Source organism: Elephas maximus, chromosome 4, assembly GCF_024166365.1.
Source record: "Elephas maximus indicus isolate mEleMax1 chromosome 4, mEleMax1 primary haplotype, whole genome shotgun sequence".
Classification (NCBI taxonomy): Eukaryota; Metazoa; Chordata; class Mammalia; order Proboscidea; family Elephantidae; genus Elephas; species Elephas maximus.
In genome coordinates this window covers 146268282-146294868 of record NC_064822.1, presented here as the reverse complement: position 1 = coordinate 146294868, position 26587 = coordinate 146268282, and positions in this window count along the sequence as shown.

Genomic DNA, 26587 nt, shown 5'->3' with positions numbered 1-26587 from the left:
AAGTCTAGCTGGTTGGAGCGGGCGGCGTAGAGGCGCAGCCAGAGGGAGAAGCACCCGGGAGGCAGTGACTGATCTGGGAGTGGGAAGAACAGTGTCCCAGCGGGCGAGCCGTCCCGCCGGGAGTTAGGCGAGAAGCGAGCCGGGGGGGGCGGGTCAGCTATATTTCCCTAAAGTGACCCCGGGGCGGGGCCCACACGTTCTTGCACGAGGACGCACACCCAGTCTGCGCGTGTGGCGCGGCACACCGGAGGGAGGAATTCCCGGAAGTGACTGGTCTAGGAGCGGGGAAAGCAGTGTCCCAGACGGGGAGCCATTCCGCTGGGATTTGGGCGTGCGTGCGCGCGGGCGGGGCGTGAGCACGGGGTCCATTTTTATTCCCCTGAATTGACCCAGGGGGCGGGCCCACCTGGCTGTGCGGGTGACGCCTACCCAGTTCGTGCGAGAGGTGTGGCGCACCAGAAGGAGAAGTCCCCGGGAGGAAGTGACTGGTCCCGGAACAGGGAAAGCAGTGTCCCAGCCGGGAAGTCATCCCGCTGGGATTTGGGCACGCGCATGGGCGGGGCGTGACCGCTGGACCCAATTATATTCTCCTGAATAGACCCTGGGGGCGGGCCCAACCGTTCATGCGGGAAACGCCCACCCAGTGCGTGCGAGCGGTGCCACGCACCGGAGGCAGAAGTCCCCGGGAGGAAGTGACTGGTCTCCAAGCAAGGAGAGCAGCTTCAAAGCCGCGGACCCGTCCCGCCCGGATTTTGGCGGACGGGGGCAGAGCGTGAACGCAGTGTTCAGCTCTATATTCTGTGGTGCTACACTCCTAGCTCTCTGATCCCTCCCCCACCCTCCCCAGGCGGCCCCATTAACATCCAAATACCCGGAGCCAGAGGGAGAATTCAGATAGGGATCTGACTGCATTTTTTTTTTAGCTGACTACCTGGAAAATCTAGTTTCCCAGTGATGGCTCGGAGACAGCAGTCCATATCAAACCACATAAAGAAACAGACCATGACAGCTTCTCCAACCCCCCAAACAAAAGAATCAAAATCTTTCCAAAATGAAGATACAATCCTGGAATTATCAGATACAGAATATAAAAAACTAATTTACAGAATGCTTAAAGATATCACAAATGAAATTAGGATAAATGCAGAAAAAGCCAAGGAACACACTGATAAAACTGTTGAAGAACTCAAAAAGATTATTCAAGAACATAGTGGAAAAATTAACAAGTTGCAAGAATCCATAGAGAGACAGCATGTAGAAATCCAAAAGATTAACAATAAAATTACAGAATTTGACAACGCAAGAGAAAGTCAGAGGAGCAGACTCGAGCAATTAGAATGTAGACTGGGACTTCTGGAGGACCAGGGAAATAACACCAACATAGCTGAAAAAAAATCAGATAAAAGAATTAAAAAAAATGAAGAAACCCTAAGAATCATGTGGGACTCTATCAAGAAGGATAACTTGCGAGTGATTGGAGTCCCAGAACAGGGAGGGGAGACAGAAAACACAGAGAAAATAGTTGAAGAACTCCTGACACAAAACTTCCCTGACGTCATGAAAGACGAAAGGATATCTATCCAAGATGCTCATCGAACCCCATTTAAGATTGATCCAAAAAGAAAAACACCAAGATATATTATCATCAAACTTGCCAAAACCAAAGACAAACAGAAAATTTTAAAAGCAGCCAGGGAGAAAAGAAAGGTTTCCTTCAAGGGAGAATCAATAAAAGAATAAGTTCAGACTACTCAGCAGAAACCATGCAGGCAAGAAGGGAATGGGACGACGTATATAGAGCACTGAAGGAGAAAAACTGCCAACCAAGGATCATATATCCAGCAAAACTCTCTCTGAAATATGAAGGAGAAATTAAGATATTTACAGATAAACACAAGCTTAGAGAATTTGCAAAAACTAAACCAAGACTGCAAGAAATGCTAAAGGAGATTGTTTGGCCTGATGACCAATAATATCAGGTACCAGCACAATACAAGGTCACAAAACAGAACATCCTGATATAAAACGCAACTCAAATAGGGAAAGCACAAAAACAAACAAATTAAGACTAATTCTAAAAAATAAATAAATAAACAAAATAATACACATAACAGGAAATCATGGAAATCAATAGATAAACGATCACAATAATCAAAAAGAGGGACTAAATATAGGAGGCATTGAACTGCCAGATGGAGAGTGATACAAGGCGATACAGAATGATACAAGTTAGGTTTTTACTTAGAAAAATAGGGGTAAATAAAAAGGTAATCACAAAAAGGAATATCAATTCCATAACTCAAGAAAAAAGCCAAGAAAAACGTAACGACTCAATAAACACAAAGTTAAACATTATGAAAATGAGGATCTCACAAGCTACTAAGAAAAACTTCCCAGCACAAAAAAGCATGTGGAAAAATGAAATGGACAACAACACACATGAAAAGGCATCAAAATGACAGCACTAAAAACTTATTTATCTATAATTACGCTGAATGTAAATGGACTAAACGCACCAATAAAGAGACAGAGAGTCACAGACTGGATAAAGAAACACGATCCATCTATATGCTGCCTACAAGAGACACACCTTAGACTTAGAGACACAAACAAACTAAAACTCAAAGGATGGGAAAAAATATATCAAGCAAACAATAAGCAAAAAAGAAGAGGAGTAGCAATATTAATTTCTGACAAAATAGACTTTAGACTTAAATCCACCACAAAGGATAAAGAAGGACACTATATAATGATAAAAGGGACAATTGATCAGGAAGACATAACCATATTAAATATTTACGCACCCAATGACAGGGCTGCAAGATACATAAATCAAATTTTAACAGAATTGAAAAGTGAGATAGACACCTCCACATTTATAGTAGGAGACTTCAACACACCACTTTCGGAGAAGGACAGGACATCCAGTAAGAAGCTCAATAGAGACACGGAAGACCTACTTACAACAATCAACCAACTGGACCTCATTCACTTATACAGAACTCTCCACCCAACTGCTGCAAAATATACTTTTTTTTCTAGTGCACATGGAACATTCTCTAGAATAGACCACATATTAGGTCATAAAACAAATCTTTGCAGAATCCAAAACATCGAAATATTACAAAGCATCTTCTCAGACCACAAGGCAATGAAGCTAGAAATCAATAACAGAAAAACTAGGGAAAAGAAATCAAATACTTGGAAAATGAACAATACCCTCCTGAAAAAAGACTGGGTTATAGAAGACATCAAGGAGGGAATAAGGAAATTCTTAGAAAGCAACGAGAATGAAAATACTTCCTATCAAAACCTTTGGGACACAGCAAAAGCAGTGCTCAGAGGCCAATTTATATCGATAAATGCACACATACAAAAAGAAGAAAGAGCCAAAATCAGAGAACGGTCCCTACAACTTGAACAAATAGAAAGTGAGCAACAAAAGAACCCATCAGGCACCAGAAGAAAACAAATAATAAAAATTAGAGCTGAACTAAATGAATTAGAGAACAGAAAAATAATTGAAAGAATTAACAAAGCCAAAAGCTGGTTCTTTGAAAAAATTAACAAAATTGATAAACCATTGGCTAGACTGACTAAAGAAAAACAGGAAAGGAAACAAATAACCCGAATAAGAAACGAGAAAGACCACATCACAACAGAACCAAATGAAATCAAAAGAATCATATCAGATTACTACATAAAATTGTACTCTAACAAATTTGAAAACCTAGAAGAAATGGATAGATTCTTGGAACAATACTACCTACCTAAACTAACACATTCAGAAGTAGAACAACTAAATAGAACCATAACAAAAAAAGAGATTGAAACGGTAATCAAAAAACTTCCAACAAAAAAAAGTCCTGGCCCAGACGGCTTCACTGCAGAGTTCTACCAAACCTTCAGAGAAGACTTAACACCATTACTATTGAAGGTATTTCAAAGCATAGAAAAAGACGGAATACTACCCAACTCATTCTATGAAGCTACCATCTCCCTGATACCAAAACCAGGTAAAGACATTACAAAAAAAGTAAATTTTAGACCTATATCCCTCATGAACATAGGTGCAAAAATCCTCAACAAAATTCTAGCCAATAGAATCCAACAACACATCAAAAAAATAATACACCCTGATCAAGTGGGATTTATACCAGGTATGCAAGGCTGGTTTAATATCAGAAAAACCATTAATGTAATCCATCACATAAATAAAACAAAAGATAAAAACCACATGATCTTATCAATAGATGCAGAAAAGGCATTTGACAAAGTTCAACACCCATTTATGATAAAAACTCTTACCAAAATAGGAATTGAAGGAAAATTCCTCAACATGATAAAGTGCATCTATGCAAAGCCAACAGCCAATATCACTCTAAATGGAGAGAACCTGAAAGCATTTCCCTTGAGAACGGGAACCAGACAAGAATGCCCTTTATCACCGCTCTTATTCAACATCGTACTTGAAGTCCTAGCCAGGGCAATTAGGCTAGACAAAGAAATAAAGAGTATCCAGATTGGTAAGGAGGAAGTAAAGCTATCACTATTTGCAGATGACATGATCGTATACATGGAAAACCCTAAGGAATCCTCCAGAAAACTACTGAAACTAATAGAAGAGTTTGGAAGAGTCTCAGGATATAAAATAAACATACAAAAATCACTTGGATTCCTCTACATCAACAAAAAGAACACCGAAGAGGAAATCACCAAATCAATACCATTCACAGTAGCCCCCAAGAAGATAAAATACTTAGGAATAAATCTTACCAAGGATGTAAAAGACCTATACAAAGAAAACTATAAAACTCTGCTACAAGAAATTCAAAAGGACATACTTAAGTGGAAAAATATACCCTGCTCATGGATAGGAAGACTTAACATAGTAAAAATGTCTATTCTACGAAAAGCCATTTATACATATAACACACTTCCAATCCAAATACCAATGTCATACTTTAAGGGGATAGAGAAACAAATCACTAATTTCATATGGAAAGGAAAGAACCCCCGGATAAGCAAAACATTACTGAAAAAGAAGAAAGTGGGAGGCCTCACTCTACCTGATTTCAGAACCTATTATATAGCTACAGGAGTCAAAACAGCCTGGTACTGGTACAACAACAGGCACATAGACCAATGGAACAGAATTGAGAACCCAGATATAAATCCATCCACGTATGAGCAGCTGATATTTGACAAAGGACCAGTGTCAGTCAATTGGGGAAATAATAGTCTTTTTAACAAATGGTGCTGGCATAAGTGGATATCCATTTGCAAAAGAATGAAACAGGACCCATACCTCACACCATGCACAAAAACTAACTCCAAGTGGATCAAAGACCTAAACATAAAGACTAAAATGATAAAGATCATGGAAGAAAAAATAGGATCTACCCTAGGAGCCCTAATACAGGGCATAAACAGAATACAAAACATTACCAAAAATGATGAAGAGAAACCAGATAACTGGGAGCTCCTAAAAATCAAACACCTATGCTCATCTAAAGACTTCACCAAAAGAGTAAAAAGACCACCTACAGACTGGGAAAGAATATTCAGCTATGACATCTCCGACCAGCGCCTGATCTCTAAAATCTACATGATTCTGTCAAAACTCAACCACAAAAAGACAAACAACCCAATCAAGAAGTGGGCAAAGGATATAAACACACATTTCACCAAGGAAGATATTCAGGCAGCCAACAGATACATGAGAAAATGCTCTCGATCATTAGCCATTAGAGAAATGCAAATTAAAACTACGATGAGATTCCATCTCACACCAACTAGACTGGCGTTAATCCAAAAAACACAAAATAATAAATGTTGGAGAGGCTGCGGAGAGATTGGAACTCTCATACACTGCTGGTGGGATTGTAAAATGGTACAATCACTTTGGAAATCCATCTGGCATTATCTTAAACAGTTAGAAATAGAACTACCATACAACCCAGAAATCCCACTCCTCGGAATATACCCTAGAGATACAAGAGCCTTCACACAAACAGATATATGCACATCCATGTTTATTGCAGCTCTGTTTATAATAGCAAAAAGCTGGAAGCAACCAAGATGTCCGTCAACGGATGAATGGGTAAATAAATTGTGGTATATTCACACAATGGAATACTACGCATCGATAAAGAACAGTGACGAATTTCTGAAACATTTCATAACATGGAGGAATCTGGAAGGCATTATGCTGAGCGAAATGAGTCAGTTGCAAAAGGACAAATATTGTATAAGACCACTATTATAAGATCTTGAGAAATAGAAAAAATGGAGAAGAACACATACTTATGTGGTTACAAAGGGGGGAGGAAGGGAGGGAGGGAGAGGGCTTTTATTGATCAATCTGTAGATAAGAACTGCTTTGGGTGAAGGGAAAGACAACACTCAATACAAGGAAGGTCAGCCTAATTGGACTGGATTAAAAGCAAAGAAGTTTCCGGGATAAAATGAAAGCTTCAAAGGTCAGTGGAGCAGGGGCTAGGGTCTGGGGAACTTGGTTTGAGGGGACTTCTAAGTCAACGGGCAAAATAATTCTATTATGAAAACACTCTGCATCCCACTTTGAATTGTGGCGCCTGGGGTCCTAAATGCCAATAAGCAGCCATCTAAGATACACCAATTGGTCTCAACCCACCTGGAGCAAAGGCAAAGGAAGAACACCAAGGTCACACGACAACTAAGAACCCAAGAGACAGAAAGGGCCACATGAACCAGAGACCTACATTATCCTGAGACCAGAAGAACTAGTTGGTGCCCGGCCACAATTGATGTCTGCCCTGTCAGGGAGCACAACAGACAACTCCTGAGGGAGCAGGAGACCAATGGGATACAGACCCCAAATTCTCATTAAAAGACCACACCTAATGGTATGATTGCGACGAGAGGAATCCCAGAGACAATGCTCCCCAGAACTTCTGATGGCACAGGACAGGAACCAACCCCGAAGACAAATCATCAGGCATGAAAAGGACTGGTCAGTGGGGGGGAGAGAGATGCTGATGAAGAGTGAGCTAATTAAATCAGGTGGACACGGGAGAGTGTGTTGGCAACTCTTGACTGGAGGGGGGATGGGAAGATAGAGAGAGAGGGATGATGGCAAAATTGGCACGAAACGAGAGACTGTGGGGGCTGACTCAATAGGGGGAGAGCAAGTGGGAGAAGGGAGTAAGATGTATGGAAACCTACATGTGACAGACTGATTGGAATGGTAAATGTTCACTTGAAGCTTAATAAAAATTAATAAAAAAAGTAAAATAAAAAATATTCTTCATTTAAAAAAAAAAAAAAAGAATAATGATGAAACCATGAATCATTTCATAACATGGAGGAATCTGGAAGGCATTATGCTGAGTGAAATTAGCCAGCTGCAAAAGGTCATGTATTGTATGAGACCACTATTATAAAAATTCAAGAAATAGTTTAAACAGAGAAGAAAATAGTCTTTGATGGTTATGAGAAGGGCGAGGGAGAGGTTTTTTCACAAATTAGATAGTAGATAAGAACTATTTTACATGAAGGGAAAGACAACACACAGTACAGGAGAGTTCAAAACAACTGGACTAAACCAAAAGCAAAGAAGTTTCCTGAATAAATTGAATGCTTCGAAGGCCAGCGTAGTGGGGGGGGGTTTGGGGACCATGGTTTCAGGGGACATCTAAGTCAATTAGCATAATAAAATCTATTAAGAAAACATTCTGCATCCCACATTGGAGAGTGGCATCTGGGGTCTTAAACACTAGCAACGGCCACCTAAGCTGCATCAATTGGTCTCAACCTAGCTGGAGCAAAGGAGAATGAAGAACGCCAAAGACACAAGGTATTAGGAACCTAAGAGGCAGGAAGGGCCATATAAATCAGAGACTATATCAACCTGAGACCAGAAGAACTAGATGGTGTGTGGCTACAAGTGATGACTGCCCTGACAAGGAACTCAACAGAGAACCCCTGAGGCAGCAGGAGAGCAGTGGGATGCAGACCCCAAATTCTCGTAAAAAGACCAGACTTAACGGTCTGATTGAAACTAGATGGACCCCCGAAGTCCTGGTCCCCAGAACTTCTGTTAGCTCAAGACAGGAACCATGCCCAAAGCCAACTCTTCAGACAGGGTTTGGGCTGGACAACGGGATAGAAAATGATACTGGAGAAGAATGAGCTTCTTGGATCAAGTAGACACATGAGCCTATGTTGGCATCTCCTATCTGGAGAGGAGATGAGAGGGCAAAGGGTGTCAGAAACTGGCCGAATGGACACGAAAAGAGATCGTGGAGGGAAGGAGTGTGCTGCCTCATTAGAGGGAGAGCAATTAGGAGTATATAGTAAGGTGTATATGAATTTTTGTATGAGAGACTGACTTAATTCGCAAACTTTCACTTGAAGCACAATAAAAATTAAAAAAAAAAAAGATTTACTGCTGTAAAATGGCATGGAGGCAGCGTCTGACCTCCTCCAACTCCACAAGAGGGAAGGAGAATGAACCAGTATTAACAGCCCAAGGCTGATTCCTTTTAGGTGGAGGTCAGATACACCTCCTCTCTCCACCACCTTTACTAATTCTGACACCAACCATCCCTCACACAGCACCATCTACTTCTTTGTTGGGTTTGATAATTCATTTCAATGGGCTCACAGAAATCAAAGACCATACTTACAATTATGGAGTTTAATAGGGAAGATAACAGCTACAGTTCCGGCTCAGGAACACTGAAGATACTGTTCTTCCATCAGGATAGCCTCTTCCTAGCGATGCTCATAGACACTCCTCTCCCTGGCCCTCAGTCTCTGCCCAGACACTCAGCTTTCTCTTTCCCTGGGCCAGGGAGCCTACCATGCCAGTCTTCTTCTTCCTTGGTAGTGGTTGGCTTCTCTCCTCCACTCTGGAATTGGCTCTCTTTTAAGACAAAACTGACCAATCCCCTGGTAGACCACAAATACCCTATCACACAATCACCTGGGTAGGAGTTACAAGACCGTGGCTAGGAAGGCCATACACAAAAGTTATTAATCGCACTACAACTGCCTTGGAAACCCTATAGGGCAGTTCTACTCTGTTCATAACTGACTTGACAGCAATAGGTTTTTTTGTTGTTGTTGTTTTGTTTTTTAAAGGGAAACAAGTGTCAAGGCCTGACTGATTAGGATCTCAAATATTTCAGAGGGAACAAGTAAGGTAGAAATTATCAAGTAGGAGGAGTGTTTTAGTGTCTTTGGTGAGAGCTAGTTTTAGTAGAGATGTAGGTTGCATTGAATTGAAGAGTGAGTGGGCCTATACAACTGAACTCAATGGATATGTCATTCAAGGAGGCTTTCCTGAGTGCTCCAATTGAAATGTCCCTCAAGCAAAACTAAATCCCTTCCCCTGCTTTTATTTTTCTCTGTGGAGCTTACTACCCTCTGACATACCATATGTTTCACATATTTATTTATTGTTTGTCTCCTCCTACAAGGATATCAGCTCTTGAAGATGTGGATTTGCTATTTTGTTCACTGTGTGTCAATATACTTAAAACAGTGACTGGACACAGTTGAAATTCAATAAATATTTGTGGAAGGAATAAAGTTTAAGAAATTGTAAAAAAAAAAAAAAAGAAAAAAAGACTGTTAAAGCAATAGCTAGAGCAAAAACTTGGATTGAGTGACACTGGTCTTTTGTAAAGACATTCATCTATTCACATGCAAAAGCTAAAGAGCCAAGAGAGAAATCCAGAGAGTAAATGGGAATAAAGGAATCAATTGATTCAGGAATGTCTTGGCATGGAGAGAAAAATCAAAAACCCCCTGTCATCAAGTCTATTCCAACTCATAGAGAGGGGGTGGAGTATTGGCTATGGGAGGCAGAGGATAAGTGCAGAAATTAACGTTGAACAGAAGGCAATGTAGCTCCCCTTTGTGGAGAACATTCCAGAGTGAATGGATATGGATGTACATGTTTTCTTGTAAGAATGGTGGTGGACATTTTCAGAGAAAATCTGTGTGTATTATCAGATTGGTGATGGTTAAAACTACCGAATGGGAAATAAAAAGGTGGTTTGCAAGGGACATGAAGAATATGCAATACTGAAAACTGTAGCCAATTGATATAGTTTTCTTTCAAGATGTTTGGAATGTAGGAAAGGAGAGATATAGGTTGATGCCTTTATTGGTAAAGAAATTCAAGGACATAACTTTGTTGTTGTCATTGTTTTTTGTTGGGGCATTTCAGAAGGAGAGCTCAGTGCATGAAAAGATAAAATATTTAAAAATGATCAAAACTCAAAGAAATTGAAGCACAAGGTTTATTCTGAGCAGCCATTCTACATGAATATTGGGAGAAAATGCTGATTCCAGAAAAAGGCAAATAGCTCAAAGTAGGCTGATTACAATGAGTCTTATAAAGAGGAGGGACAAGAACAGAAGATTAACTATTGGCTGATCTTAACATGATTGACTGAACCCTGCCCTCTCCCTTTTACTGAGATAAACTCATATCCAATTACAAGGTGGTCTCTGGCCCTCCACTCAACTGCAGCCATGGTATCTTTTTGAAATTTAAGGTAAGTAAACCTGGCCTCCAACAGGAAAGGAAAGATTAGCAACCTTGGGTGAGGGGGAAAAAAAAAAAAAAAAAAGAGCCCTTGACAAGATTTGGTCAGGAATTTTTATCGTTAGTGTTTGGTTTCATGGGTAGAAAACCCTAAAATCAAAGTAAGATGTCTGCTATTAATTTTTCTCTTTGACAAGAAAAAGTGGAGGTGCTACTTAAAAAATAATTCAGTGTGATTTTCTTCCTCACAAATGCTTATATGTGACCTTCACCCCTTCAACTACAAATATACATTACCTTGGAGAGAATTAAGATTCCATAGCTGGAAAGAAAGAGAGGAAAGCCCATTTCATTAATAGCCATGTAACAGCACAAACTTTTGATTTGCAAGAACAGAGCTTGTCAAGAAGGAAAAACAGGAGGAGGGTCAAGTACAAAGAACCAAAGCCCTTTTAGGAGCAAAGCATTACATTTATTCATAAACACAGTTTTAAGAGCTAGATAAAAAGTAATATAATCCAATATTCTTAATTGTGTTTTTTCTAGCTGGAAGGATAGGAAGACCAATAATGCAGAGAAGGAAAGACCTTCTAAACCTAAGTGGGCTATTCTTGTTAGAGAATAAACAGAACTAGTTCCACAGACTTCTCAACCCTAAACAGGGATCCATTTTGACTAAACTTTTAGAAAAGAAGACAACTGTGAATGAACCTAAGAAAGGCAATGTAATCAAGAGTAAAGACAAATGCCCGGTCATACATGAAAAACTATGGACACATCCTCAGAGGTTTAAGGGAATCAAGGAGAATTAAAATGCAGAGGACAGAAGAAGAAAAGGGAGATAACTAATTGGATTACAACAATACCCAGAATCCAGTGCCGTCGAGTGGATTCCGACTCGTAGCGACCCTATAGGACAGAGTAGACCACAATACAGTATTAAATAAATATAGAAGACCAGGTAATTTTTAAGAAAGATAGTGTTGTATAAGATAGTAGGTCTATGTTTTGGGACTTGAGAAACTTCAAGAATCCTTGAAGCGGATCTGTGGGTAACATGTTGTCAATAGAGCATAATTACAAAGGTCCAATGGATGGTAGGTCATATAAATTTGTAGCTGAAAATATCAATTAATTACCAAGTTATGACAACATTCGTTTTTGTTCAATTCGTTTTTGCTTAATTTATTTTCCCAGCAACAGATGTCCATGTTATTTGCAAGTTGCCAAGCCACATGACTGTTTTGATAATAATTGTGGGCTTATTTAAAAATATGATCTGTTTTATTGGGCATAAACTGAATATTTAAATGTCACTAAATGAAATTTTTCTCCAAAAAAATAAAGCTACAGAATTCTATTGAAATAGCTCACAGTTCTCCCATCTGTTAGGCAAAAAGTTCAGGCTTAAAAATTTTTAGTATGTATAAATACTTGACTTCCAGCATTTGCCTATATACTGTGATTTACTAAATTTTTACTTTAAATGCACAGAAAGAATAAAATGAAAATGGAACCAGCAGTTATAAACCAGTTTTATTAGCCCAGAGAGACATTATACAGAAATGTCAAACTGACCACCTACTGAAAATGGCTGGAACTCTCACTTCTCTCTAAATGTCACCGACTTGCTCAAAATAAACACTGAAGAGTGATATGTTAGCAGCCTTATATGTGGTTCCTTTAAAGTTACCTATATTTCATCCAGTCTTTTCTCCTCCAGACTTCAAATAACACTGCATTTTATTTTGCTCTTTTCCTAATAGCATGTCAGAATGCTCTTGCTTCTCTCTCCCAGATGAACTTCTTCTAGCTCCTGCTCCTTTTCTGCTCCTTTCCAATACTACAAGCCTGGCTCCATCTACAGCATCGAAAGGGCACAAGATTTGAAGGCAGACGAATGAGTCTGGGTTCAGAATCTGCCCTTTGCTAGTTACACTTGGCCATTGAGCAAGTCTTGAGCTACGTGAATTTTAGTTTCTTCTTCCAGAATAAAGAGGAAGTCTTAGAATTCCTTCCTCCCATTTTAAATGTATAATCCCTTAAAACTAAAAGAATGCATAAGAATAACTTGCAGCAATAATAGATTAAACAATCACACAGGGTCAAAAAGGACACCAAAACCTTTAAAGAAAGCAAATCTAGGCTTTTACACCAAAATTCTTCTACCAAATTTCCCCAGATTTTCTATGTAGAGCTCAAATTCTCATGTAAGACAACATCCTGTATAATTGATAATTTCATAAAAAAGACAATCAGTATGTGTATGCGTGTGCATGTACCTACATTTATATGAGTGTATATACTCACACGCACACACACATTCATCCTAGAAACCATCTTATAATTCATTGGTGTCAAAGGCACTCACAAGGTACTAGCTAGTAATGTTAAGATTTGCTTACTTGTTAAACTATATTCAATCATATGATTGCTTCGAAAGCAACCATATAACACCATCAGATATGTTATTTGTTTAAAAATATTCTTTAAATCACAATAACAAACCTGTGCCAAGAACTTGTTTTGATTCCTAAATATTTAAAAATATTTTAATCGAAATGCATGCCTTTTAGGAAATTACAATAAGTGAGCATTTACAATCAGTGTTTGTTTTTATAAAATTCTAAATTAAAACTAAGCTATTTTGTTTAGCATGAAACAGGAAAAGTATTACAGAATTTTTGAAAAAAAAATTAAGTTCAATGAGTTTGCCATTTATTTTCTGAAAAATAAACTGTAAACCTCTATACACATATAACAACAACAAAAGCCATTGACGTCAAGTTCTTTCTGACTCATAACAATTGTATAGGACAGAGCAGAACCAACCCATGGGGTTTCCAAGTAGCAGCTGGTGGATTTGAACTGCTGATCTTTTGGTTAGCAGCCTGAGCTCTTAACCACTATGCCATCAGGGCTCCAAATACATTTTTAGATATACATACATATTTAAGTGGGTGTGTATACACACAGACAGGTAATATACGTGATAACATCATATACTTTTCATCACACTCCAGTAACTCCTTAGCATTTTATCCATGATTTAATATTCACTGGGACTGGGTACTAAGAATGCATTTTAGAGCAAAATCAAGAGTTACAGAGAAGATTTTTTTTTTTAAATGTCCCACCTTTGGAGCTAATAAATGAAAAAATATATATATCTAAAGCTAAAGGATAAATCATGAAGGTCACCAAGATAAAATTAAGCAGCAGAAATTAAATAAATTCTATCAATCATTTTGCACTGATATGATATTGATTAAAACATTGTCTTAAAATTATAGCTTTACTTGCTAAGTTATGTCTTATGATATTGACTTCAAGTGTGGGTGTCAAATTTTGTTGGGTCCCATTTGGAATTGACTTGACAGCAACTGGTTTTATGTAAAGACATCTTTGCAACATTGCATATTAATCCCCCCAACCTTTATGGCTTCAGGAAGAATTATTCAGAACATTGAGTTATGGACAAGATTTTTTTAAATCATATTCCCCGGTAGTGCTGTGGTTAAGCATTCAGCTGCCAACCAAATGGTTGGCAGTTCGAATCCATTAGTAGTTCCTTGGAAACCCTATGGGGTAGTTCTACTCTGTCCTATAGGGTTGCTGTGAGTTGGAATTGACTCGACAGCAACTTTTTGTTTGTTTCTTTTTTAACTGCAGGAGATCTCAGGGAAAAAATCATTTACATATTTATATTTACAGAAATATAAATTTTACTTTTATCATTATTTTTGGAGTATACAAATGAAGATAGTTATCTCTCAGTGCAGGCAGCTGCAGTGGCAGATCCTGCTACTTAAGATTCAGTGGCTTTTACCAGCTAATTTATAATATGTTCCTTTTATTTCAAAAATAGCTTAAACAGGTTCAGACCTCTAAACACCAATTCCTATCTTTCCAGCACACTCACTCTAATGATTAGTCCCACTCCTATACTTCTATCCATTGACAACATCACTTTTTTACTAGTCATCGGTCCCTTCATTTTCTTATTCTTCTTTATCCAGCTTGGATTACATGATCCACAACTCTAATCTATTGTTCGGGGGAAAAAAAAAAAAATGAACTCCCCTGTACTTGCTCCATCATCTGTACTTACTTGAAAAAAAAAACTGATTAAACCCAACTATCTTACCATGCCAGTCCTGAAGCCAGGCTGCTCAATATGGCTGGAGAAAACATAAACATTCTGGCTGATCTCACATTACACCTGTGATCACATATTTCAATTGGAACCTTAGCAGATCTCTGTGATTCTAAAACATATCCCTAGAAGATTAGTTCACAACACCTTGGATCTCCTCAAATACCCAGCATCCAACTCTCCTCCTCATTCTTGGGTGATGACCTCATGCTTAGTTCCCAGAAAGAAGAGAAGGAATCAAGATAGAATTTCTTCTCTTCCCACCTCATCTGCCATCATGCTTGATTCTGTACCTGTATATCTTCACATTCCCTCATGGTAAAATGGATGAAAAGTGCCTACATCTACATAAGGTCAACTCATTTACTTGAATACTCATTCCATCCTTCTCTCCTACTCAAGGAAATTGCTCCTTCAGTTATCTCCTCTCTTTTCAACATTATTAATTTCAACTTTTTACTTCTTATTGGATCATTTTTATTTACATGTAAACATTCTATAATAACTCTCACTAAAGAAAAAAGAAAACTCTGTACCCTGTTTCTGTCATTGCCTAATTTCTTTGTTTGCATTTTGGCAAAATTCTTCAAAAGATTTATGTTTGGTGTCTTCAATTCCACTCTTAGACTTTTTCCCAACCATCTGCCGAACTTGCTTTATTCAAGGATAATGACAGTCTCCAAGTTGATAAATCCTGTGGTCTATATTTAGTCCTCATTTTACACAATTACTCAGCAATATTTGACATAGATATCCCCTCCTTCTTCAAATATTTTCTCTTCTTCAAATCAAGAACACTACACTCTCCTGCTTGTATTTCCTTTGACTATCAATTTCTTCTTAGATTCATTTTCTGCATTTTATTCTGTTTCCTGACTATTAAATATGGGAATGACCCAGAGCTCAATATTTATCTCCCTGCTTTCTCTATTTACTCTCACTCCCTATGTGATGCTATTCAGTCTAAGGTCTTCAAAAATAATTTATATAATTTGATGACTCCTAAATTTATGTCTTCCTCCATTCCAGACTTCTCCTAGGTCTACTGACTTTTTCATCTAATTGACAAATATCAGTATCCTCACTTGGATCTTTAGTAGACATCCTAGAGTTAATATTTCTAAAATAGAAACTTGACTAATTCTATCTACCCAAACTCAGCACCATCATTTATCCAGCAGCTCAGACAAAAAAAGAAAAAAAAATTTGGACTCATCTTTTTTCTCCCTTACATTCAAAATCCAAAATTCAAATGATGAGCTATTATACAGTTGGAGTGATTTGAAACATTCAGTTAGAACAGGGACAATAAGTATACTATGGTTTATCTTTTTTTTTTCATGTTTGAGTATATTGCTTGATATAAGAAAAATAATCCCACTTAGCAGCATAGTCACTTTCATATATATATACATATATATGTGTGTGTGTATGTATATATATATATATATATACGCATATACATATTTTGCCCCAAAGGGTTTCCAGGACTGTAATCTTTATGAGAGCAGATCAGAAGGTTTCTTCTTCCATAAAATGGCTGATGGGTTCAAACTGCCATCCTTTCGGTTAACAGCTCATCACTTAAACATTGCTCCACCAAGGTTTATATATATATATATGTAAAAATATATATATATATACACATATATGTATACGTATACATACACGTATATATACATATATATAATTTAATAATGTTGCATGGCTCAAAATGAGAAGAAATAGCTGCAAACATCCATTAATAATCAGAATGTGGAATGCTTGAAGTATGAATCTCAGAAAATTGGAAATCATCAAAAATGAAATGGAATACATAAACATTGATATCCTAGGCATTAGTGAGCTGAAATGGACAGATATTGGCCATTTTGAATCAGATGATCATATGGTCTACTTTGCCAGGAATGACAATTGAAAAGGAATGGTATTGCATTCATCATCAAAAAGAACGTTTCAAGATCTATCCTGAAGTACAATGTTCTCAGTGATAGGATAATATCCAAACACCTACAAGGAAGACCAGTTAATACTACTATTATTCAAATTTACGCACCAACCATTAAGGCCAAAGATGAAGAAATTGAAGATTTTTATCAGCTTCTGCAGTCTGAAATTGATCAGGACCGCTGTAGGTATCTCCAAACATCAAACACCTTACTTTGTACTTAATAAAAAATCTTTTTGTGGCACATATTTCTAATTGTACTTGATCATTCTTAGTGAGCTTATTTTTTTCTTTTTTTTAATTCAAGGAAATAAAACCTGGGATTTAGAATCAGAAGGCCTAGTTCTGATTCCAGTTGAATCAGTCTCTTCTCTCAACTCATCAAGCTACAGCATGAAGAAATAAGGTTGATGGTTGGCAAGAAGAAACAATGTAGACATGTGCACCCATGTTAAGGAGACATGCACATCCAAGAAGCCACAGTCATTGCCAATAATCAGAAAAATAAAAATAAAACTTAATTGTTAAAATAAACAAGTTGCTAGCTTTTGTGCCAAGCATATTGAAAGAAGGGTCACAAAGTCTTATATCTAAATCGCAAATATTATCTCATCATTTTATAAAAATTCAGCACGATTATTGACAATGGACCAAATTTAGATATCCTAGCCCAGAAAATCATAATCATAAGACTCAAAAGAAGAAAAATAAAATATAGGAGAAAAATCTTAATTACACCAGGTCAGGGCCTTGTCCCTTAATATCAGTATTAATGATTATCAGCACTTCCTTGGTGGTGGTGGTGGTGTTAGGGGCCATTGACTTGGTTCCAACTCATAGTGACCTTATGCACAACTGAACAAAACACTACCAAGTCCTGCACCATCCCCACAATTGTTGCTATGCCACTGTGTCAATCCATCTCGTTGAGGGTCTTCCTCTTCTTTGCTGACCCTCTGTCAAGCATGATGTACCTCTCCAGGGACTGATCTCCCCTGATAATATGTCCAAAGTATGTGAGATGTAGTCTCACTGTACTTGCTTCCTAGGAGCATTTTGGTTATACTTTTTCCAAGACAGATTGGCTTGTTCTTTTGGCAGTCCATGGTATATTCAATATTCTTCAGCAACACCACAAATCAAAGGCTTCCAGTTGTGAGCATTTTTGTTTTCTTTAGGTTGAGGTGTAATCCATACTGATGGCTGTGTCTTTGATCTTCATCAGTAAGTGCTTCAAGTCCTCTTCACTTTCAGCAAGCAAGGTTGTATCATCTGCATAACACAGGTTTTTAATGAGTCTTCCTCTAACCTTGATGCCCCATTCTTCCTCATATAATCCAGTTCCTTGGATTATTTGCTCAGCATACAGATTGAATAGATATGATGAAAGGATACAACCCTGATACACATCTTTCCTGACTTTAAACCATGCGGTATCCCTTGTTCTGTTTGAACAACTGCCTCTTGATCCATGTACAGATTCCTCGTGAGCACAATTAAGTATTCTGGGATTCCCATTTTCCACAATGTTATCCATAATTGGTTATGATTCACACAATCGAATGCCTCAGCATAGTCATTAAATCACAGGTAAACATCTTTCTGGTATTCTCTGCTCTCAGCCAGGATCCATCTGACATCAGCAATGATATCCCTGGTTCCACGTCTCCTTCTAAATCCAGTTTGAATTTCTGGCACTTCCCTGTGGATGTACTACTGCAGCCACTTTTGAATGATCTTCAGCAAAGTTTTGCTTGCGTATGACATTGTCATAGCTTCCAGCAGCATGGCAACACACAAGCCCCCACAGTACGACAAATTGACAGACAAGAGCGGGTAAGAATAAACTAAAATTCTTGGTAAGAATAAACTAAAAGTTGATGTCAAAAACTCAATCTGTAAATGCATAGTTGTTCATCATTATGCCTAGGTAGAAAACATGCATATTGGTCATTTCTTACAGGTTCAATCATTACCAACAAATCTTTTTTGTCATCTTCAATAAATCCCAAGTTTATTGCTCCCAACTGCATAAATGCATACTCCAAAGTGGCAAAATCTTATAAACAACTACAAAATAGCCTTGTAATTCTGGTTTCGTATAATTAAGGCAATAATACAATAAAAGTCAGCTCCAGATTTTAGCAGACATGGTTAAAACTTAAGAATTACATAAAATATACAATGTTAAACCTTTAAGAAGACTTACTATAATTCGAACAAGTAAAATACATATCAGTATATCTCACAGGAATTCTTCTGAAGCTTTTCATACTGTGGCAAATGACTACTTCATAGCCTTTCACTTCTGATAAGAAGTGATATTGTCAGCACTACTACTTATTGGACATAATCTGAAATATAAAATAACATTAAGAAATTACATATACGCATCATAGTAGTCAGTTAACACCAACTATAAAAGAAAAATTTCCTATGCCGTTAAATTTCCTCTCTTTGAACATATGCCTCCCCCATGTGGCTGAGGAAGTAGGCATAATATTGGCTAAGTTCCCAGGTCTATTTGTAGGAAGCATTTTCACTCTGTCCAGAGATTGTAAATGCATATTTTCATAGATGTCCTCATCTATATTTATGTGCCAGAATTATTTTTAAATCCATCACATTCTCCAGAATATAGCAAAAAAGGAAAAGTATTAGTAACATAGCAAGAGAAAAGTTGTCACTCACGTATGCTACTCAAGTTGCTAGTTCACATACGAGATAGGTTTCTTTGGCTGTAAGCAACAGAAATCAAATGGGTATTTTAAGCATAAAGGGAATGTGGTAGAAGGAGATAGAGAAGCTCATAGGATCAAGGGAAGAAAAAGAACCAGGCTTAACACAGACCAGAAATGGGCAACTGCAAAGCTTACCAGTCTGCCCCAGTCACTGCTGCTGCTAAGACTGAATACTAACCATTTCTTCTGTTTTGAATCATTCTGCCCAAGATTCAGATTCCAAGACAGAGAATATGGCTAAATAAGCATAGATCACAGGCCCACTTATTTTTTTCCTGGAGAAATGAGAGGAAAGTTCTAGTAGTTTAATTGTTCTAGGCCTCCTGCTTCTGGAATAGGAAACTTGATTTATTGTCCTAAAAAGAATACATACCACTGGAGAATATTTCCCCAAAAGGAAATCAAGGTGCAATTACAAAGGATGAATCAACATTGGTTGGCAGAAAATAAGAAAACTAAGTAAAACAAAATTTTCTGCTAAAGTGTATATATGCATTGCCTATGACCTAGCAAAAAGGAGCCTTGGTGGCACAGTGGTTAAGGGCTCAGCTTCTAACCAAAATGTCAGTGGTTTGAACCCACCAGCTGCTCCATGGGAGAAATATGTAGCAGTCTGCTTCCATAAAGATTACAGCCTTGGAAACCCTATGGGGCAATTCTACTATGTGCTGTAGGTCGACCATGAGTTGGAATTTACTCAATGGAAAGCAACAACAACAGCATAATCCAGCAATACCACTCCTAAATACATAGCAAAGAGAAATGTGTATATATGTTCCCAAAAGATATACACAAAAATGCTAATTGCCATATTCTTATTAGTAGACAAAAACTGGAAATTGGCCAAATATCCATTAACAGTAGATAAACATTAAAAAAAAAAAAAAAACCCGTTGCCATCGAGTCAATTCCAACTCATAGTGACCCTGTAGGACAGGGTGGAACTGCTCCATAGGGTTTCCAAGAGGCAGCTGGTGGATTCGAAGTGTCAAGCTTTTGGTTAGCAGCCAAGCTCTTAACCACCATGCCACCGGTGCTTTGGATAAACTCCACATGTTAAGCATATAGATGAATCTCACAAACATAATGTTGAGTGGACAGAACCAGACACTGAAGTGTATGTAATGGATGATTCTATTCATAAAATTTCAAAACAGGCAAAACTCACTTATGATGTTAGAAGTAAGTATAGGAGTTACCCTTGGAAAGGTAGGGACTGTAAAGTGCAGGAGGTAGTTTCTAGGGCACTCATGATGATCTGTTTCTTTATCTGAGCTCTCTTACATGGCTGCGTAGCTAGCAAAAAATTTATACTCCCTATCTACTTAAACTTTGAACATTTTTCTCTGTACATATTATTTCAAAAAAATAAATTTTCAAATAAAAAAATATGCAGTGACAGGTCTTTTCTCTTTCTCCTTTCCCAGCTTCCTCTCCTTTCCTCCCATGAATTTTTCTTTATTTACAGAAAAGTCAATTCTCAACCTTCTGAGGCCTCTTCCTCTGTTCAGTTCTCAATGGGTTCTCTTTTCTTTAGTCCCACTATTCTACACTCTACGTATTGTCATATATCTACATATAAAGGTATCTAAAGGAAATATGGAAGCCCTGGTGGCGTAGTGGTTAAGAGCGAACCAAAAGGTCAGCAGTTCAAATCCACCAGGCACTACTTGGAAACCCTGTGGGGCAGTTCTACTCTGTCCTATGGGGTCGCTATGAGTTGGAATCAACTCAGCGGCAATGGGTTTGGTAGGTTTGAAAGGAAGTATATTTCCATAAATTATAGAAAAAATTAGAAAGGACCAAAAGGACCCTCACAACCCCTCTATGCAGCAGTGGGGGAAAACTAATTGAAGTAGGACAATAATTTTAGTTTTAACATAATGTTTTGTGTGAATGATATTAGACACACTCTCCAGAATTAACCAACCAAAAAAACCAAACCCATTGCTGCCCAGTCAATTCCAACTCACAGCCACCCTATAGGACAGAGTAGAACTGCTCCATAGGATTTACAAGGAGCAGCTGGTGGTTTCAAACTGCTGATCTTTTGGTTAGCAGCCAAGCACTTAACCACTGTGCCACCAGGGCTCCAGAATTAGCCAAGCCAGGGTTCAAATCCTAGTACTACCATTTACTAATTATTTAAATTCTGATGAGTTAATTGCTATAAGCTTTAGTTTTTCCACCCATAAAATGTGAACACTAATACCTACTTTATAAGATTATAGATATTATACAATGAAATAATACATGTAAATACTTTAGCATGGGATCTGACTCATAGTAGCAATCACTGCTAATGTTCTTGAAGTGCTTTCACATATATTATCTGAAACTCACTACAACCCGAAGAGGCTGTCATGCTAAGTGATAGAATGCAGTGTTCCCCACAATGTGGGACAAATGCCCAGTGGGGCACCTGCACTGAGGCAGTATACAGACATGGCCTTAAATAACACTGAATCACATAGTGAGAAAATTGTCCTTATTCAGTCCTTTTGATAATATTAAGAAAAGTTCTCAGTTTGGTGTCAGTATGCCTTCAGTGTCTCTCTATGGTTTGCTAATCTCCCTTTTTGAGAAAAGAAGAGCAGAGATCAGGCTCTGAGCCTTAGCTAGTATCTTAGTTATCCAAAGCTATTGTAACATAAATACCACAAATCGATGATTTTAATGATCAGAAATTTATTTTCTCACAGTTTAGGAGACTAGAAGTCTGAATTCAGGGTACCAGCTCTAGGGGAAGGCTTTCTTTCTATGTCCAGCTCTGTAGGAAGGTCCTTGTCTCTTCAGCTTCTTCTTTCTGGCTCCTTAGAGATCTTCAAGTGTCTTGACATCTATCTTACCGCATCCCCTCTGCTCCCTTGTTTAATTACTTTTATATCTAAAAAGAGATTTACTTAGATACACCCTACACTAATTCTGCCTCATTACCATAACAAAGACAGCTCATCCCCAAAGGGGATTATAACCACAGGCATAGAGGTTAAGATCTGTAACACATATTTTGGCGGGGGGGGGGCGGTGGGCATAATTCAATACATAACAGCTAGAGTGAAATTCTCTAGTTAGAATTTAATGACATTGATTTAGTTTGGGTTTGGGTCTCTGTCTATATATATGGGTGTGTGTGTTATGGACACCTCCAATTTATGGCAAGTGTTACTGATTATCCATTAGTAACAATACTACGTTATTTTGTATAAATTTATTTAGGTTAAATGGAAGTCAATCAAAATATGTTAAGGAAATAATAGAACATTTGAAACACCAAAAAAACCAAACCAAACCCAGTACCATCGCGTCAGTTCTGACTCATAGTGACCCTATAGGACAGAGTAGAACTGCCCCATAGAGTTTCCAAGGAGCGCCTGGCAGATTCAAACTGCCAACCCTTTGGTTAGCAGCCGTAGCACTTAACCACTATACCTCCAGGGTTTCCATTTGGAACACAGACAGTAAAAAATGGCAATTGTGATATACATGACTGAAGTTTTGAAAAACTGATGCAGTGGGAAAGTAAATGACTTGGATTCGGAGCCTGAAATCTAGATTCTAGCTCTAAATGGAAATTCAGGACTTATTTTGAGCACTCAAAATAAACTCTATGGCTTTGGGCAGTTTATGTCACTTCTTAGAGCCTTGGGCTCTTTACCTGTAAAATGTGGATACATTTGTTTGTGTTTTTTATCTCATGGGAATATTACGAGGATCAAAAGAGGTTTAATGAATATACTCCTTAGCAGAACAGCACATAAATCGAAATCATTACTATAGCTTTGAATTAGCTCTATTTTTTAGGAATAAATGTGCAAAAATTTTAAGTGGCTTACTTAAGATGATACTGCTAATAGTGGGAGAGCCATCATGGACATGGCCTCCTAAATGCCTCTGGAAAGAATTCTTCCCTCCATGCCACACTTGCTCTCATATCAAGTAGTTCTTAGTTTATACAGTTTCTGTTTACAAAAAGTGGAGAGGAGAAAGAGGTACATGTGAGGTCTTACATTCCAAGGGTAATGAGATACAGCTGGAAGGATATTCATGCACAGAGCACACCTTGAAAGGGAAGTAACAAGTCTGGAGCAGCAGCTCCTTATATACACTTAACAAAGAGGAATGCCATTTAAGTCCTCACTAAACAATCCTTGATTGCACAAGACTTAGATAACCTATTACTGTGATGCCACCTCTTATACAAGGATGGGGATCAATTTCTACAGGCAAAGTCTTCGATAAAAACTACAGGTAGGTAAAAATTACCTGAAAAAAAAAAATCACTTATATCACCCATGACCTACAGTATATATTTTCTGTATGTAGTCCTGTAGATTAGTTCTTCTACACACTAAAATTTGAGAAGGCCTAAGCTAGTATAAGGAGAAACCATAGGAAAATCTATAAGACGAAGTTGGAAAATTCAAACACTTTTGACTTTAATATAATGATCAAACCCCTAGTAGCAAATGAATGAGGGATGAATTGAGAACTAAAAATATTCCTGCTTGCTTCATTCTGTTTTTTCTTATTGTTACATTTGTTGTTAGGTGCCATCAAGTCTATTACAACTCATAGCAACCCTATATGACAAAGTAGACCTGCTCCACAGGGTTTCCCAGGTTGTAATCTTTATGGGAGCAGATTGTCAGGTCTTTTCTTCCCAGAAGCAGCTGGTAGATTCCAACCACCAACCTTTCGGTTAACAACGAACCATGTAATCACTGTGTCATCAGGGCAGCTGCTTTTCATATTAAGTTCCTAAAATTTAACACATTAAATTTGTTTGTTGTGAGAATTTTATGAAATAAAGTGCTCACATCTTAGAGGGTGAGATCAGTCCTTAAGGCAGTGTGAAATTAAGTAAACTTATGATGAAGGACTTAAGATGTAATCACACTTGTTAAGTTACTTAGGAAAGCATCTTGGGCAGCCTATGGCAAAACTTCTCCCTATCATTCACATATTACCTAGAAGTCTTCCCAGATGACTGATATTGCTTTTTGAAACGCAAATTCTAAGTCAGTCACCACAATTGTCATTACAGATAAAGAAGATTTTCCACAACCCAAAATACTCCCAATATATAAATCAGAGAAGTTTATAATAAAGATCCACTGGGATGATATGTGTTATATAGTATACGCACTGAATTGTATTGAAAACCATAAATCAAAAATTTTAAAATTTTGTGAATTCGAAAACATTTGGGCTCAAAGTTTACAGATAAGTAATTATGGACCTATGTGATTTAATAAGCTTTCCAACATTGTATTTAAAATGATAGATTGAAGAAATTGCAACTTTTGTAGATAAAAAAAAGATCAAATAGCAACAATTTTATATAGTTCAAACCTAGTTGTTCCTTATTCCTCATACTTTCAATTATTTGTGTAACAGGATATTAGAATATGCCTGGTCCCTTCTCAGCTTCATCTGAGTCTCCAATAATGAGCATGGATCAGATTCCCCCTACATTTAACTCAAGCCGAATTTATAAAGGAAATGAAAGAGAATCTGCTCTATGGTTCTTGGGTCCCAGGTCCAGATCAAGGATATTTATAAAGACGAAAGACGAGAAAAAATCAAATACCAAATCATTTGCCGACAAGTCAATTCTGATTTATAGCGACCTTATAGGACAGAGAAGAACTGCCCAATAGGCTTCCAAGGGGTGACTGGTGGATTCAAACTATCAACCTTTTGGTTAGCAACCAAGCTCTTAACCACTGCACCACGAGTGCTAAGAGGAGATAAGGGAAGATTAATAAAGAGACTTATCTGGAAGAGCCATTGCACTCCTGTGAAATTCGACTTCTAAATCCAAGTCTAGTAAACAAAGTGGTGAATCAACCCATCCCCTCACCCCCTTGGGGGCTGTTTATGAAATACGTCACCTGGAGTTGCTAGACACAGAGGACTGGTACTCAGTCAAGTGTGAGAAATCTGAATGAGTCCATGGGTTGGGTCTGATTCCTGCCTGTGAGGGATGGGTTCAGTCTCTGATTGGATAGTGAAGTCTGGAAAATGCTGCTATGCAGGAAAAAATTATAATAATCAGCTCGTACTTTAGAGTTTGGTGGGCCATGAAATGCTTTGCAGACCAGTGAATGCCAAACCAGCAAGTGAGAACAGGCAAATAGCCATCTTGGGTCCTGCTTGGAGGAAGCAGACCACCTCTTGATAAAGAGGCAAAAGTTGCAGAAGCAGATTCTCAGGGGCTCAAGAAGTCATCTTAAGGGATCTCTCTCAATAGAGATGCATCCTCCCCAGAAGAGACAGGCCAAGAACAAACTTAAGAAGAGCCCTATATTCCAAGCCAGAATGCAGGAGACGGCTCATTATCAGACCAAACCATATTAGGGTTTATCTTGTCCTAGTCCCTGACTAGTTTTTCCTCTACCTCATTGAGATCAAAACAGCAGATGTTAGGAGTAAGGAGAAAGAGAAGACAATCTCAAACTTCATTCTTCTCTTCTTTTTCCTTATAATTTCCCATCTGGAGTAGTTACCTGTGCTAATGGTGGAGGTAGGGTGATGGTGAAAGGAGAAAAGGGTTAGTGCATGCAAGTTCATAGTTTAATTACAGGGACCGGACATTCTAATTTCTGAGTTGAGATTATATCCAATTTAAAGGGACTAGAGTCTGAGCAGAAAACTCATAGATTTACTGGAGTTTTCATCCAGAAGAAGAGAATATTAGCATACTAGGAAAAGTTTAGGGGAATATTGAAAGTCAGAAAAAAATTGTCTTCTCGATTACATCATGAGTTGTGCTTATTAGGCATACTAGTTTACATTTATAATAAGAAAATATAAATTAAGACAACCCTACCATTGACTACTCACATGAATAAAAAAAAATTGACTACTCGGTAGATAAAATTCAATATTGCCCCTAAATAATATTTTTGGAATATGCAGTTGCAAACATTCAAAAAGAAAGCACACACAAAACATTTTCAAAAATGAAAAAGCCACTCCCAGGAATGCTGCATCGAAATTATGAAAAAAAAAACTGTGATTATTAGAGGTATAAATACTTGCAATCGGAAGTCACAAATTTAATTTCATCAGCTGTCTTTGAGAGCAAATTATCATAAAATATTTTTCATGAATCAAATTAAAGATTGTCTTTCAGAGAATTTAGTAAGGCTTTGTATCATAAGGAAACCCTGGTGGGGTAGTGGTTAAGTGCTACG